The sequence below is a fragment of the Panthera pardus genome, unplaced genomic scaffold (assembly GCF_024362965.1).
Source record: "Panthera pardus isolate Hobbes unplaced genomic scaffold, ASM2436296v1 HiC_scaffold_11, whole genome shotgun sequence".
NCBI lineage: Eukaryota > Metazoa > Chordata > Mammalia > Carnivora > Felidae > Panthera > Panthera pardus.
The window spans coordinates 93,213,257-93,230,390 of NW_026526666.1; the positions used below are offsets into that span (position 1 = coordinate 93,213,257).

Sequence of the window (17,134 nt, forward strand, 5' to 3'; positions counted from 1 at the left end):
GAAATAAGAGTGCATTGTACAGTTCCGCTAAAGGCAAACTGATTTCACAATTTCTTTTCTTTCCTTCTCTTAATAACTCGCAATGTCTCAAGGAGGTTTTACTTACAGCCTGCACACTGGAAAATTATTCTGTCTCTCATGCACTCATTTTTCTCTTAAGGAAAATTGAAAACTGGATTTCTCCGGCATCACCGCCGCCCCCCCACCCCCCACCCCGCCTGTCTTGCGCCCAGACTGTTCTAGTCCTTGGCCCCTCTCTACCTCGAAAGCAAGGCCCCCTGCCTTCCTGCCCCACAGCCTGGAAAGGCTGGCAGGCCCAACTGATCTTGGGAACAGCAAAGACTCTTTCAAAAGTTGAGAGAGGGGCCGGGGGTGGGGGGGAGGGAGGCCTGCGGTGGCGGGGGGGGGGGCGTGCAGAGGGGTCCGCTCCACTGCGGGATGCATTTGCCTTCAGAGAACTGAACTGGCTCCAGCACTTTTCAGGGAGGAGCTGGGTGATGAGGGGCCTTCATTGGTCCCATCGGGTTCCCGTTAAGTGTCAGGGAGTAAATTATAAACAAATGGGTCCCATTTCCATTTCTGAGGGCATCTCCAGCCCTGCCTTCGCCCTCCGCATTTAAGGGTACATCCCCTTAAGTGGTGCCTGATGGGGCAAGGAGCCAGGTGGAGGGTGGCACGCAGGCGGGGCTTGTCCCCACACCCCGCAGCCCCTGCCGGCCGCCTGGCACCCACTCCCTGGGCCCTGGGGCCAGACCAGTGAGTGACGTGAGACGGACAGCCGGATGGACAGAGGGACGGACATGCCGGGGCGGGGACTGTGGATCTGGGCCGTAAGTCAGTTAGGGTTTACGAAACGGGTCTGAGAGCCCCCAAGGGGAAGCAAGAGGGTGACGAGGGTGCTTGCTGGAGAACAAGGCCGGGGCCAGAGCGGCCACAGCCACGGGCTGGAGCCTGGGAGGGACGCCAAACATGTCCCACCCAAAGCCACCCACCCTGCCACTTCTGCCCGCTTCCCGGCTTCTGCTGCCTCTGGTCCCAGGATGACAGCTGGAAGTAGGAGAAAGATCCAGCCACACCCATGCAAACAACAAGGCAACAGTAACGGGGATCATCTGCCAGGCACCAAGGCCCTGGGGCACTTAGGAGCTCATTGAATCCTGGCAACAGCGTCCCCACAAGGGCTCTGGAGTGCAGACCTCATCACCAGGGCTCACCATAGCTCACAGGAAGCACGTCCTATGTGCTCTTGTTCCATTTACAGATCAGGAATCCGAGGCTCAGAGAGGGAGAGGGCGAGGTTGATCTCAGGTCGGGTGCGGAGGCACCCGCCTCCCTGTTCAGGATGCCTTCTCCGGACGGACTTGGTCTCTAGTGTTCGAGACCTCCTTTCTATGTCAGCAGAGTCCAGAGGCTCAAACTAGAAGCAACCTGAAAGGTACTTCAGCCCCAACTCATTGTCCTACAGATGAGAAAACTGAGCCCAGAGAGGGCATGCGACTTGCCAGAGGTCACACAGCAGGTCAGTGAAAGAGCTCATACTGCTGTCAGGTGTGAGGCCACCTCTCTCGTCCCAGAGACCCACAGACACTCTCGGGGTATGTCAGCAAAGGGCGGAGGGGTGGCCGGCAGCAGGCTGCCCCATCTAGGGGTGCCGATAACTCCGTTTTGCCAAGTCCTGGGGCCACTGACTCAGGACAGGCTCTGGAGCTCTAAACAGGTTCTGGATTCCTCCTGGCCTCCCCTGCCAGGCCGGAAGCAATGCCATGAACTGCCAGCCCCAGTCTGGGGTGGCTCCAGACCTGAGAGGAGAACCAAGGAGAAGGCAGAGTGAGGCCAAGTGCTAGGAACTGAGTCACGTCCGGCCAGGCTGGGGATCCAGAAACATCATTCCTTTGCTCCCGAAGGGGAACTCTCAGCTGCCAGCGGCACAGTGGGGCTTTGGAGGCCAAGCACTGGGTGGGGGGAGTCTGAATCCTGGGTGACCTCAAGCTGGACACTTAGCCTGTCTGACCCCTAAGCATCTAGGAGGCGGGAGGGTGCTCGGGTAAATCAAGTATCTGAAGAAGGGAAGGCAAAAGAGAGGCCCCTATCCTGTGGCCCCTGATCCCTCCCAAGGGCCCCAAAGAAAACCGGCACGGTTACTTGCTATATCCTCGTGGGCCCTGACCTGCTGCAGGAAGAAACCTGAAGACGGGCCTGGCCTGGGAAGGGACTTGGCTGAGGCTGAGTCACTGTTTGCCGAAGGTTACCCAAGATGTGTCCACACAAGAACCAGCCAGGGTCCTCCTCCAGGGCCTCCAGACACACCAGCCTGCCCAAAACCAGGGCAGAAGCAACCCTCCTTCTGGGGAAAGACTTGCCAAGCCAGGAATCAACAGGGAGGCGAGCTGATGTAAATGAATGCAACATACCCGGCGTGGAGCAGGTGCTCCCAGAATGGCAACTGTTATTTACTCTAACAAGCATTTAATGAGCACCTACTAGGTACCAGGTGCTTTCTCACACACGGTGGCCCTTCTATCCGCCTCACTGCTCTCTGAGAGGGTTCTGTGGTTCTTGGTGTTTGTAGGCGAGGACATCGAAGCTGGGAGGGTGTGGCTCAGGGATCCCCGTGGCTGCAACACCCACAGCTCTGACTCTGGGCGAGGGGTTCTCAACCAGGGCTGTTCATTGGAATCACGGAATAATGGTCTGGGGTGCAGCTTGGGCACTGGAATATTTTTAAAAAAAACTTTTTTTTAATGTTTATTCATTTTTTTTTTTAATTTTTTTTTTCAACGTTTTTTATTTATTTTTGGGACAGAGAGAGACAGAGCATGAACGGGGGAGGGGCAGAGAGAGAGGGAGACACAGAATCTGAAACAGGCTCCAGGCTCCGAGCCATCAGCCCAGAGCCTGACGCGGGGCTCGAACTCACAGACCGCGAGATCGTGACCTGGCTGAAGTCGGACGCTTAACCGACTGCGCCACCCAGGCGCCCCAATGTTTATTCATTTTTGAGAGACAGAGCATGAGCGGAGGAGGGACAGAGAGAGAGGGAGACAGAGAATCCAAAGCAGGCTCCGAGCTGTCGGCACAGAGCCGGACACGGGACTCGATCCCACGAACCGAGAGATCACGACCTGAGCCGAAATCAAGAGACAGACGTTCAACCGACCGAGCCACCCAGGCGCCCCGGCTTCTACCATATTCTTAGAGCAAATTCCACCCCTGCCCCCCGCCACTGCCGATCTCCCCCCTCACTCCGTGACTCATGACTCGCGGAGACTATAGGTACGTATTTCCTTAAATCTACCCTCAGACGACTGCACATCTTCCAGAACACATCTGCTGGGGTTCGTCTGCCTTGTGCGGCCTCGTCGTGGGAGGATGTGGCTTCTTGGGACAAGGTCTCCCTTTACGGGGCTGTTGCAAAGCCAGGGCTGTGTGCGGACTGAAGCATCCCTCCTCCCCCTGCGGCTCTCTGACGGATGTAGGCAAAGCCCAGCCACAGGACAAACCCCCCCGACGCTTTCCCTCTCTGTAGGATTTCACACTTGACCAAGAACCTCAGAATGTTATTAACCTCCCCATTTTACAGATGGGGAACAGGCATACGGCGGTAAAGCGGCTGGCCCGACGGCACGCACACCTAGCCGTGGCAGGGTCAGGCCTCGAACCCGGCGCCTCCTCGAACCCGGCCAGGGGCAAGCCGCTGAGGTCACACCATCTTCCGACCAGCAGCAGGAGGGAAGGAAGTCAGATTAAAGGAAGGACTGCTCGCCCTCAGGTGTCTGAGCCCTAGAGCCAGCTGCTTGGGGGAAGCCACAGGATGTCTCAGGGGCCTCTCCCGATGACCCCAGAGGACCCCTGCCCCCTTAAGCGACTGCTAGAGTCAAGCTCCCAGATGCCCCCACCACCAAGCAGTCTGAATTTTTCCCCAGGTGAGTGGGAAGGGAAATTCAATCCTGTTTCCTTTTCTTCAAACGTGCCAAAAGCTTGTTTGCTCTGAGAGGCCGTGAGGCCTTGGCTTCCCTGGTTTCAAATAATTGACTTTCAAAGCCTGTCTTCAGGTGGAACGCAGCCACACAGCACCTGGGCGAAGGGCTGAACCCCCCGAGGACCTGGCTGGGGAGTGAATGGGGAGGTGTCTGGGCTCCAGGAGTGGCCAGGCGCCTTCAGTCACCTCTGCTCCCACCGACCCCTTCCCCCATCCCACAGCCTGTCCCACAGTCACCGGCTGGCGCTGGGGGCTCTTACTGGGCGGCTATTAGAGAGAATGCGGTACGGGCAGGTCCGTTCACCTGGGCCACTTCTGGGGCTTGAGGCACAGAGCAAGCCCCCCTCCGCCCCTTCTTCTGCCCCCCAACAGCTTCTTCCCTGGAGAGCCCATGAGGTCCCCACAGGCCAGAGCACTCAGGGTCTCCCCTAGATCCCAACTGGGCCACTGTGCACAGAAGGGGGGTGGGGAGAGGCTTGAGGTTTGGGGTACAGAGCTGGGTGCTTCCACCCCCCCCCACACACACACACACCGAGTTATTTTGAAATAGGATGAGTTGACTTGGCATCGTCTCGTTCCTCGGCCGGAGACAATGAAGGACGCACAGTACAGGGTGTTGTCAAGGCCACCCGGGTCAAGAGCCGGGTCAGTCTCAACCCCTCTCAGTCTGCCCTGACCGCAAACACGATAAGCCTCCACGTTTATCGAGCACCCATGGTAACGAGGCTGTCGTTCTATCGTCTCACAGCCACTCTGTATGGAGCCCCATTTGCACCTGAGGAAGCCGAGGCCCAGAGAGGGGAGGTGGTTTTCCCGGGGACACACAGCAGAGTCAGGATGGGGGTCCGGGTCTAGCTGACTCGGGCACCTGGGAGCTTAGCTGCCTTCCTGCCCTGCTGTGTTTAGACACTAGAACCAGAGGGTGGTGTCTCTGGCCAGGCCTCATCAAATGCTCCCTGGGAAAGGGACTGCATTATCCTGCTTCTCCACAGGAGCAGGGGTTCACCAGACATGTGTCTATGGGGACAGCATGTGTCGGGGGAACAGATCCCAGAATAGGGAGCCCTTGGCTCCCCCCTCCTCTGGGCCTCGCCTTCCTCATCTATACAATGGGGACGTCGAACTAGACAGTCCAGAGCTCTCCCCTCCTCCAGGTCTGACACTCTGTGTGCCTCTGAGCTACTGGTGTCACCCTTTGGGCCTCAGTTTCCCCATGACTCAAACGGGAGTGACAAGGCTACTTTGCAGAGACACTGTGGGGATCACAGTCTTGGGAGGGCTTCGTAAGCTGTAGGGTGCTGGCCAAGCGGGACGGCTGTGATAACTTTGTGAACGGACTTCCAGCCCGGCTGCCTCAACCTCACCCCCGGGGCAGCCCCTCTCCCCTGCCCAGAGCCGCCCCCCTCGCCCCATCCCAGGCTTTGTCTTCCTTCTACCAGGTCACCAGCTCCCCATTTGTTATGCCTCCTGGCCTCCTCCGGGTTCAGAAGATTCTCAACAGTTGGGAAGGAAAAACCCAGATGTGGCTATAGGCAGCGTGGGGGCCAGAAGAGAGGTCACCACTGCCTCAGAGGAATAAGATCATCTTTCCAGCAGGATGGAATCTGTCTAGGCCCTGCCACTAATTAGCTGTGTGACCTTGGGCAAGTCACTTAACCTTTCTGGGGCCCCTGCCCCTCCCTCTGTGAAAGCGAGAGGGTCAGACTAGATGCTTCCAGAGCTGACACTGGAGGAGGCTCTGATGGAGGAGGAGCTTTTTTTCTGCTCCAAATCCCAGCCCTCGTACAGCGACTGGGGGGAGCTGTGAGTTTCCAGACCCCCAGATCAGGAGAGAGAAGTACACCCCGTGTTCTTGCTGCCCGTGGGTGAGGCACAGGCTTTCCAAGTCTCCCTGTCTCTCTGTTCTCTCTCGGGAGTCGGGGTGGGGGGAGGGACCCGTCCCGGATGGGCTGGTAACCGCTGGCCTGCGCTTCAAGTTCACGTGAAAGCCACCTGCTTAATGGCTCCTGGCCTGTCGGGAGAATGTCAGTGCTGCTAATTTCTCACCTCAAGGCCAGGCTGCCGATCTTACCCGAAGTCCGTCCTCTGTGGTTGTATCTTAGGATAGAGCCAACTCCTCCACACTCCCCAGAATATTCCAGAGTTAGAATCAGAATTCTAACTCAGATTCAACTTCCAGCTCAGCTATGTTCTAGCAGGAGGCCTGAGGTGACCATTCCAATCCCCTGAGCCTCAGTCTCATCCTCTATAAAACAGGTACAACGGGGCGCCTGGGTGACTTATGGGTTAAGCACCCGACTCTTGGTGTTGGCTCGGGTCACGATCTCATGGTTCGCGAGATTGAGTCCCGCGTCGGGCTCTGTGCTGACAGCTCAGGGCCAGCTTTGAATTGTCTCTCTTCCTCCCTTTCTCTCTGCCCCTCCCCTGCTTGCCCTGTCTCTATCTGTCTCAAAATAAATAAATAAACATTTTTTAAAAGTAGCATTAAAAAAAACAGGACAGCAATGGCTCCTTGAATTAACAGGTGAACCTGACAGGCACAAGTCAGCCACACCTGTCCCCACGTGTCAGACTGACAGCGACTAAAACAACTGATAAAACCCATTGCCGGTGAGGCATCAGGAAGAGGCCGCCTCTTGCCCTGGAAAACAACGTCCCTGACGTGTCGTCAACTATGTGGGTCCAGAAGAGTGTGTGTTGCAAAGCCCGTTTTGCCAAAATAAACAATGCGTGTGCGCGCGTGCATTTCCCCGCGGAGAAATACCTAGACGATCAGATTCCTAAATGATTCACAATATTTAACACTGGGGGCAGGGTGGGGGGCAGTGGGGGGCTTGACAAACTTTTTGCTCTCTATACCTTTCCAGCATTTGACTTTTTTCCCCACGATAAGCACGCCCTTCTTGTATAATAAAGAATGAATGTTAGAAATCAGCTTTCTTTTTTTCGAATTCCGAGCAGAAGCCTGACCCGAAGCTGTGGTCTCTCTCACAGGGCAAGAGCCTAAGCGATCGCGTGAATGAATGAATGAACGAACGAACGAACGAACGAACTAAAGAAGGAACAAAGGAGCAAATGCCACGGCTTCCCAGAGGTTACCCAGTGTTACCACAGCACTGGACGTCACTTAGCACATCCCTCGAGGTTGTGGGGCAGAGGTCATCATCCTCGGGCCCCTCTGGAAGACAAGATCACCGACGCTCAGAGAGAGGAGGCGAGCCGTGACTTGGCCGGGGCCCGGTCACAGGCTTCGTGCCTTGGGAAGCCAGAGTCCCCTCCCCCCGCCCCAATTCAGAGTCCTCCCCACCCGCCTGCCAGAAGCTCATGGAAGGCCAGTCCTCCCCCCCACCCCCACCCCCACCCCGGCCCCTGAACGCCGGCCCTGTCCCTGGCAAAGCGCCAACCCCTGTTGTCCAGCCCCGGAGCAGACCTGTGAGGACCAGTCTGTGCTCAACCAGGGACCAAAAAATAAATAACACCTCTGCTCTCTGGGCTCCAGGAGGCTGGCTTCCACCCCCTCCTTGGAAACGTTCTTTGATTTCAAAACAGGCTGGAGTGTAAAACCAATAAAGCTTCCTGGGCCCATAAACAAACAGGCAGCCGCTTAACCTCCCTCCTCCCGGTGCCCTCCGCCCACCCCGGCCCACCCCCTGCCACTCGAAGGCGAGGACAGAGGGCAGGGCTGAGCACCATTGTCCCGGGGTAATTAATTGCGGTAATAAGGAGCTGTACTAAGCTTCAAAGGCCAGGCCCGGCAGCAGGAGCTGGAGCCCTGGTTCCCGTGTTGCAGCCAGAAGCCAGCCCGGGCTCCAGGCCCACCTCTGGCACCCACACCCATGCTCTGAGGACCTACTGTGTGCGGACCCGGCATCAGGCGCTTGGTTTTTTCCAGCACTGAGCTGAGTGTCATTTGCCCTGTTTTCCGGACGAGGAGAGCGAGGCTCAGAGGGGTCGTCTCTTTTGCCCGAATTACAGAGCAAGGGCAGGAGCTCAGTGGACATGGAACCCAGGCCCACGTGGGAGAGCCGGGACCGACCATGACCCTTCCCCAGCCCCTGCCTTCCCATCAGGAAGACTGGGGGAGAACGACAGGCTCGCCAGGAGATGTGCACACGTCACGCCAGGTTTGGGGTGGGCAAGAGCGGTAGGTGGGAGCAGAGGTCAGAAAGTTTCTGGAAAGATGCACAGGAAACGTGAGCTTGAAGAAATAAAGACAGATGCATTTTCATCCCATGAACCCCAAAGCCCGAATCTCCCACGGCCTCTGGGCCCCACCCTAAGCTCCCCTCACAATGAATATGGGGGGGCTATATATTTCCTGTCTGCTTCCCCCACCAAACGGGGGGCCCCCAAGGGCAAGGACGTTCCCAGGCCGCTGCCCACCTCGGCCCGTGCCTGGCATGTAGTTACTGCTCAAAAAAGACAGACTGATCTCAACCTACCGAAATCCTCAAGTGCCCCCCTAGGGTGTGGCCCCCGCTGATCACATTTTTCCTGTCACCTTTCCCCCCCGGCACTGCTGAGCCCCCGGCACGCTCCGGGCTTTAGGGGAGTGGCGGTCACCCACATCAATTCACCAAATCCTTGCAAAAACCCTATGGGGACAGTCTCTCTGGCTCCATTTTACAGGTGAGAAAACAGGGTCAGAGAGAGGAAACCCACCCCTATCTGGGGGGTAGGCTGCCCCTTCTCCCCCAACCCCTTCCACCTCCCTGATCGTCCTCCCGCCCGCGCCCACCCCCTCCTCGGCCATGTGCTCACAGGCCAGGCCAGGCCCCATCTCTGGCTCCCTTCTGGTTTTTCGCTCAGGATTCCTGAGCCCAAGGAGCCCCACTTGTTTATAGCCCTGCCTGCCTGGTTGCCTTGGTCCCAGCTCAGGTCAGCTCTCTGGGGCTAGTAGGGGCTTTTGAACGTGCTAAATACAGGTTACAGGGGTCAGGGGTCATAGCCCTTCCTTGGGGGAAGTTCGACTTGAATCATCCATGAAACAGCAACTCTTATCTGGGGGAGGGGAGGAGAGGCAGATTTCTTAAATTATGGTGATTCTTAAGCAGCCTCCCCCCACCCATGCCTCACTCACCGCCCCCCCCCCCCCCCGCCCCGCTTTGGTCTCTCTGGATAGATTCTGCATCTGGATTTCCCGTTTCCTTCCCTCTAATTCTGTCCACAAGCCAGAAAAAAATAAGGGGTCTGGGGGATGAGCAGAGTAGGAGCGAAGGGAGGGGTGTAGTATCTGCTAGAGACCCACTTGGTCCCGAGCAGAGCCAGATCTGGGTGGCATCGCTTTCCTGTCCCAGGCCAGGGAACAACTGTGCCTAAACTGCCTGGCCAGCAAGTGGCAGATGCAAACCTGGAGCTCGGTTAGCCAAGCTCCCTCTGCCCTTCCCCTGCCAGGCTCCCCTGGGCTCCAGCCCAGGCTCCCGCTTCCAGCCACACAGGACCCCCCCACCCCCACCCCGCAGCCGCCCCGGCTGCCCAGTACAAGGCTTCCCTCCTCGAGAGAAACCCTCCAAGCACCCGGCACCCCCCTGCTTCTCAAAGTCCCTCTGCCGGCCCTTCTCCCTGCCCACCCAGCCTTTTAACAAAGCTGGGACGAGGCTGGGATGCCCCCAACTCGGAGGTGACAGACCTGAGCCTCGAGGTCAAAGGGCCTGTCTTCGCACACCAGAGCAGAGAATGATCAACCACCCAGTTTGCCCAGGACCGAGGGGATCCCAGGACACGGCGCTCTCAGTGCTAAAACCGGGACAGTCCCAGGTAGGCGGGGACACTGGGCCACCCCGCTGGAGCGGCCAAGGCCAGGCTCCCACCTCTGGGGCAGAAGCGGATTTTCCTTCTACCTGCTACTTGCCTGAGCCCCCTCCGCTTTCTCTCCATCCCTTTCCCCAGGGAGAAGCCACCGGGGAGGACAACACCCTCTGGGCATTGCTGTGAGGCAAGCTGTTCAGAAGGTAAAGGTAAATGAAGGCAAGTGGGGCATCCAGTTCTCCAACAGAGGTCATTAGGGACACTGCCTTTTCAGGCCTCCCCCAAGCGCAAATTCAGACAGGTGTGGGGGTGGGGGGGGGGGGAGGGGAAGGGGAGGCGAGGGAGGGGCTAGGCCTCACGCCTCACAGAGGCCTGGTTGTCCCTCTCCCCCTCCGCTGCTCATGTGTCTCGGGAAAGTTCTGGATTTACGGAGTGCTCACGGAGCACCTCCTCTGCTTACGGTATCGTGCCGGGCAGAACGCCCCCAAAGAACATGCCAGTCTGCCACTCGAGATGCAAGCACCGAGCTAACCTCGCTGGGACAGGGCACCTGCCGTGCACGCACACACACACACGCGCACCTACTCTATGCACACATTCACACGTGCTTGCAAACACAGGTGCACACACTCACGGGGACACATGTACATGCACACACATACATTGCTCATCTACTCTACACACACTTTCACACGTGCTTGCAAACACAGGTGCACACACTCACGGGCGTGCACACACACGCACACTAGACACCTATACACACACTCACACGTGCTTGCACACACGTGCACACTACACACCTACTCTCTACGCGCATTCACAAATGCTTGCCCACACGTGCACGCACACTCACGTGCACGCACACATACGTGCACACACATCACAACCTACTCTCTACGCGCATTCACAAATGCTCGCACACATATGTACGCGCTCGCATGCAGGCACACATACATGCACACGCATTTACACACGCTTGCACACATTTGCACGCACACACTCACACACACGGGCACGCACACTCTCCATCTCAGAAGGCAGGCACGGGGGCTTACTGGAGCCACAGCGCGTGCCTTCTCCTTCAGCTGTGATCGACAAGAAAGGACCGTCCCAGGGACACTTCAGATCTCTCTTGACCTCGCGCGCTCAGCATGCTGGGGGCCAGGCCCCTCCCGGACAACCTCCCTCTCGGAACGGAACGCATGGATCCTCCCTGAGCCCACCGAGCCACAGCCAGCCCGTCCGGAAGCCTCCATACAACCAGGGCTGACACATATGTCCTGCCTCAACCTGTTCTGAACGGAGCCGCTGACGCACAGGGGGAGGCCTCAAGAGTGAGTTGAGCCCATCGTCACTCCCCAACTCAGGCACGCTCGCCCCACCTTGCTGTCCCATCATAACTTGCTGGGAAATCACACCCACCTTGCTGGAAAAGCCCACATGGGCGATGACACACATATGGCCCTCCTCCAGCCCCGGGACACAGTGAGTGCTCAGTAAGCGTGCTTCTTACTAAGAGGACAGACGGGAAGGGCCAGAGGCTCGAGAACCCCATTCTCTGCTCTTCTCCAGAAACACCCACCCCGGGGTCCCTCAAAGACACAGCAGGCTGCGCTCACAACATATGGCTGCAGGGCCTCTGGGTGAGGGGGCGGGGCGGGAAGGGGGGGAGGGAGGGGCAGGTGGGGGCAGGGAAGAGGAGGAGGAAGGGTGTATTTAGGAAAAAAGAAAAACCCACACAAAACCGACAGAATTCCAGCCGATTATTCCTCCCGCTGCTGCAGATGTACATTAATGCAGGAGGAGTGGGGGACGGAGCTCCGGGCTGGGGAGAGAGAAACAGCTCGAAGTTCCTTTTAACAAGCCCTTGTCTGGCTTGATCTTGTCACTCTAAAGAGGGCCATTGAGAGGTATTCATGCGTCGGCCCTGGGGGGACAAAAGGGCCCAGTATATATACTGACTGTTCAGTTGCCGGCAGGCCTTGGGGCTTTTGTCTAACCTTCCCTTAATAAACTTTTGGGAAGAGTTCATCAATCCGCTTCAATAGCTGATGTTCTCATTTTCAGAGAGAGAAGGAAAATAGCAGAAGGCCGGCGTGGGGTTTTTTTTTTTTTTTCTTTTTTTCTTTTTCTTTTTCTTTTCTCTTTTTTTAAGGAGGCATTCTCAAGAAGAAGGTGAATGGGAGAGAGAAAGGGAGAAAGCCTGTGGACACCCCACTTTAAAGGCAAAAAGAACACATCACAAGTACAGCCACAAATCCTAAATGGGGGCCCAGACAAAACCGCTATTCATCGGGGCCCTGGAGCAGGCCTCCGGCCGGCCGAGCAACAATCTCTGGGCCCTCTGGAGCCCCGTCCCCTCGGCAGAGGTGGGGAAGACTCAGTCCCAGCTGTAGGGAGCGGGAGACAGAAGGAATTTCTTAGAAGGAAAGTGTGTATTAGAACCAGCAGCAGGCAGGAGCCTGCCCTCCAGCTTCTGCTTTAGATCTGGGGTCACCTGGTTGCCTTCCCATCAGGTTTTTTTGTTTGTTTGTTTGTTTTAACCGGTGGTGTTTTTCTTTATTGAGGGCAAGGTGGGTGTGGTTTTTGCTTCTGCTTCTAAGGCCACGGGGACCTCTACCCTCAGGTGGGGTGGGCTTACATCCCTGGCCTCTCCTGGAAGCCTGTATCTCCTCCCGCTCCCCCCCCCGCCCCGGGCCCCACACACACCCCGGCTTTGCTTTGGGTGATAGGAAAGTGCTCCCATGGTCCTCACCAAAGGAGGGAGCTCTGAAATGCCCCCCACGTTCTTCGCTGCATGGTAGGGGGCGGGGCATGTGGGGTGAACGGGGGAGTCCCTACCCCAGGGAAGGAAGGGCGTCCCTCACATCCCTACAATGCCAGGCACCGCACTAGCTCTGACTCTGGATGTCACTTGTCACCATAAGCGCATGTTCTAACACACCTTTTCCTCAGCGATCCCTTACATTTGAAGGGATTCTTAATAATAATAGCTAAAAAGACTCCTGCGACTACTACCAATAATAACAGCCACCAGCGGGAGTGCTCCTAGCAGGTGCCAGACATTGCTACGAGCCCCGTGAGGTGGGGCCTAATTAAAACGCCCATTTTCCAGAAGGGGGAGACTGAGGCACAGAGGATAAGGGACTGGCGCACGTCGGACAGGCAGGAGGGGCCAAGGCAGATCCCAACTGACTCCAGGCTGAGTCTGGAACCGTGCCTTGACCCCCACACCGTTCCGCCTTGGATGAAAGGAACCCGCGGGAGGAAGGAAGTGGATGAACAAATGAATGACTTCTGCCCCTGCCAAGCCTCGGAGGTGGGTCTCCCAGGGCCCAGTTCGGCTTTGCAGTGCGTGCTCTCAGGCGCGCACACACACACACACACACACACACACACACACACACCCTCTGCAAGTCTCCCCAGCGGCTCTAGTTCAATGTTTTACAGGCTTAATGAGTGTTGACAAGTTTAATGAGTTTGTTTTAAAGAGGGGAGGGGGAACCTGGTCAATTTGAGATTTCCGAGTCAAATGAATTAGTGGAGACCGCCAGACTTCAGCTGACAGGTCTGGAAACCCTCCCGCCGATAGCAGCCTTGGGCCACGGACCCTGGCTCCCCTCGCTGGGAGCCGGGCCCCACGCCAGATACCGGGGGCTCCGGGGGCCTCTGAGCGGCCCTCGGGTGCCCAGGTCCCAGCCGAAGCCCAGCTCCTCATCCTGCAGCCCCCTCCCCTGCCAGCCCACCCCTGATGGGCCCCCCCCCCCCATCTGCTGGACTCTCCTCCCCCCCCCCCCCCCCCCGGGTCCCCAATGAGAAATTTGATTCAAACCCAGTTTGGCACTTGTTTGCATATTGATTGCGTGGTAATTAAGTGGCTTCATCTGCGGAGGGGATGCGCCACCTGCATTTCTAAGCTTCCCAGGCTTGGGCTGGGACCGGCCGCAGCCCTTGCCTCTAACCGTGGAAACCGGAATCCAGGGAGACCAGCTTCTGGCCGCAGGAAGGGAGTACGTCGTCTTTGTTTAACACAGTATTTGGTTTTTGCAGAGAGATGAACTACGGGGGTGTTTGCACACACCCGACCAGCTCCCGACGAAATAGCGGAGTGAAAATTAAATCACACAAGTTATGCCAAAGCTAAAGGGATACCTATGCGCTTCTAGCCTAGGAGCTGATGGCGCTTTGGCACGGTAGGCACCTGCAAAGCTAGAGGAGTTCTCACCTTGACTGGCCCCTCCTGAGCCCCCCGGGGGGCTGCCATGAGTCCTGGACCCAAAGCAGGAGGGGCCCGGTTCAAACTCCTTTTGCCTCTTTCTCCAGTCCCGACCTTGGGAACCCTGAGCCTCAGTTCCCTCATCTGTAAAATGGGATTAGCAAGATCTGTGACTGTGGGGCTTACGGGGGACGTGCTCCTCCCACGGTAAGTCCTCCACAATCCCGAGGTGGCTTTCCAGAGCTGCCTCCCAGCTGAAAGTGAGCGCGATCTCTTCATCTCTAATGATCACAGCCTTGCAAATGAGCCCCCCCCCCATGTTGGCTGGTGTTTTCCCCCCTCCGCTAGCCCGGAGAAGCCAGTGACGTTCTCAGGCGCCTTGCCACTCACCAGGAGGAAGCGGGTGAGTGGAGACTCGGGAAGGAAAAAGGCACTGCGTCCCCGTGCCTTGGTTTTACTTATTTGGTCGTGTCGTGTCATCCGTTCAGGAGAACAGAGTCGGAGGCGACACATCTCAGGCTGGGTCGCGGCGTCTGAGTAGGATTCCAGCTGCACCCCCTCCAGCTCTCTCGCTCGCTCTCACGCACACACACGTGTGACTTGACTGTTTATTGGCTATTTCCCCCTGGGATCGGGCACCCCTCTCCTTCTTTAAGTTTCCCCTAACCTCTGGTCCGAGGTGGTGGACCTGTAAGAAGTGATCTTTCCAGGAAGAATTTATTTACAGACTCTGTCTTCCCTTTGCAGCTGGGCGCACGGGGCTGGGGTGGGGCGAGGGGTCACTCCAAGTCAAGTGGGCAGACCCTGTGAGCCGCCCCTCTGGACAGGGCTGTCGTGCCTCTCCGGCTATTTCTTCACTTCCTGGCTCTCGCCATTGTTCAAGGCTGCAGCCAGCTGCAGTGTTAATCTTTGACGTATTTGCAATCCCAGGAAAGAAAGGCCCGCATGCGACAGGGCTGGGCTGGGGGCCCGGGGAACAGGCAGAGGCCGAGAGACACCAGAAGGAGGAGGGGGACGTGCGTGTGACTACCCATGCGTCCGCCCGGCTCACCCTGGCATTTAAACCTTTTTGTCTGCCACTTAAACCTTTCCTGGGGAGCAGCGGAAAAAGGCTGGACTGAGAAGGCAGTCCTGGTGTCCCTTCCTGGCTCAGACACTTACTGCCTGGCGACTTCTGCCTTCCCCAAGCCTCAGTTTCCCATCCGCAAAATGGGGGCAGATGCATTGAAAACACACTGACCTGCACCTGTTCCTGGTGGAACCGACACAGCTCCACGAGAACACCGATTCTTTAGTTTCCAGTGACAGCCCCGGGGACATTCCACCGCACAGCACCGACAGAGGCACACCCGTATCGACGCAAACCACACACCCCTGAACACGTTCACCCCCAGCCGTCACACTTCAAGTCACAAGGACCTACCCACACGCGCCATCAAATGAAGACAAAGCCCCCCCCCCGACCCCATCTATCCAAGACCCACTGTCTTCCTTCCCGACTCCTAAAATAGTGCCCACCAGCAGCCATGCATATACAGTAAACAACAAAATACACACACAGGCAAGAACACTCCCTCAACAGAGTCCCAGCGTTTACCTTCCGACACATCCACCCCCAAGGCCAACTGGGATTTCTCAGTTCAGAATCCCAAACACAAGTCATGTATGTGGGCAGGGCCCTCGCGAGCGAAAACGCGTCAGCAAGCCCTCCTGCTGAATCTTCTGTTAATGACAAGCCCTCTGCTCCAGAGATAGGGAAGCCACTTCCCAGGGACACAGGATGCTGTGAATTAGTGGAGGGCAGCCCAAGGTCAGATGCCTGCCAAGAAGCTGGGGTGTGACAGCAGGAAGCGTTTGTGGCACCCTAATTCAGGGCCTGGTTCTGCCACTTGCCGACCCTAGGGAACTGGGCAAACCTCTCTGAATTCTTACTTTCATCGGCAAAATTGGGATACTAGGTCCCTGTGGGGCAGGGCTGGGGTTGAGGCGGGCAGTGACAGGAGGGGAACAGAGCGCCTGGCCGGGCTCCTGACCTATAGTAGCAGGAGGTGAGCAGGTTGAGAGCACAGGCTACCAGTGAGATGCACCTGCCCATCTGGGCTCACGGAGCCTAGGCACCTCCTTCTGTCTATAAATGGGCATCTTAATAAATAAGCCCTTCCTTAAGGTACTCTTGGCAGGATATCACGGATGCACAAAGGTGCCTAACCCAGGGCGTGGCACACAGTCAGCGGCCGGCCCGGACTATTCTCCTAAGTAGTACATGTTCAATAAACGGCTGTTGCTTTCCAGCCCGCCAGGTCTCCCATCAAATATCACCTCCCTGGGGCGGGGCTCCGTGATCACCCATCACCTCCCCAGGCAGCTACTTCCTACTGCTCTGCTTTATATTCTCTGAGTCCCTGTCCACCTTCCCAAAGTCTTCCCCGATTCGTGGACCTGTTCATTGCCTCCCTGCCCCCAGGGCGAAAGCTCCAGGACCTTGTGCATCTCGAGGCTGTACTTCCAGCCCCTAGAACAGCGCCTGGTGCCTGGCATGTAGTGGGCACGTTGCTGCTGTGGGAATAAACAGTGTTGTATCTCCACCTTCCCGGGGCACTAGGGGTGGGGGGGGGGGAAGATGGTGGAGGGGGCCTCCCGTCTCCTCCCACTCCCTGCCCTTCCTGTGCAAGCACACACACACACACACACACACACACACACACACACACACACACACACACTCTGTCTGTGGCCTCCCTTGGGAATGTGATTCCCAGCTGCTGCCCCAGCCTTTCCACTGCGGGCGGGATTCCCTTGCTGCCTCCTGCCAAGGGGCCCGGTGAGCCTTGATGGGTTTACCTGGGTGTTAATCCCCCGCAGCAATCCCCTCTGGCCTGACCAGACAGCCAGCCTCTATTCTTGTCCTGGGTCTAATTAAGTGCCTGAAATGCCACTTCCCCTTTCAGAGATGAGGCAGGTAAAGCCTAGCCTGCCTGGAGCTCTGCTTTGAAGCAGAGGAGGCCGGAAGCCAGGGCAGGTGCACAAGAGGAAGGAGGAGGCGAGAGGCACTGAGGGGGCCAAGGGGAGCGGTGTGGGGGGGGACTTCTGCTGCCCCTCCTTAAAGAGGACAGACACCTGCAAATCTCCTACCTCAAGACGCTTAACCTTTTGGGGACCCCGAGCCCTAGAGACCCAGGAAAACGAAGGAT

The 17,134-nt window shown here is 57.3% G+C and overlaps 1 protein-coding gene across 3 annotated transcripts in view; it reads right to left on the reverse strand.

Annotated features, from left to right (window-relative positions):
* PAX7 (paired box 7) overlaps positions 1-17,134 on the reverse strand; it is a 101,691-nt gene that overhangs the window by 64,090 nt on the left and 20,467 nt on the right. The gene's annotated exons all lie outside the window — the stretch shown is intronic.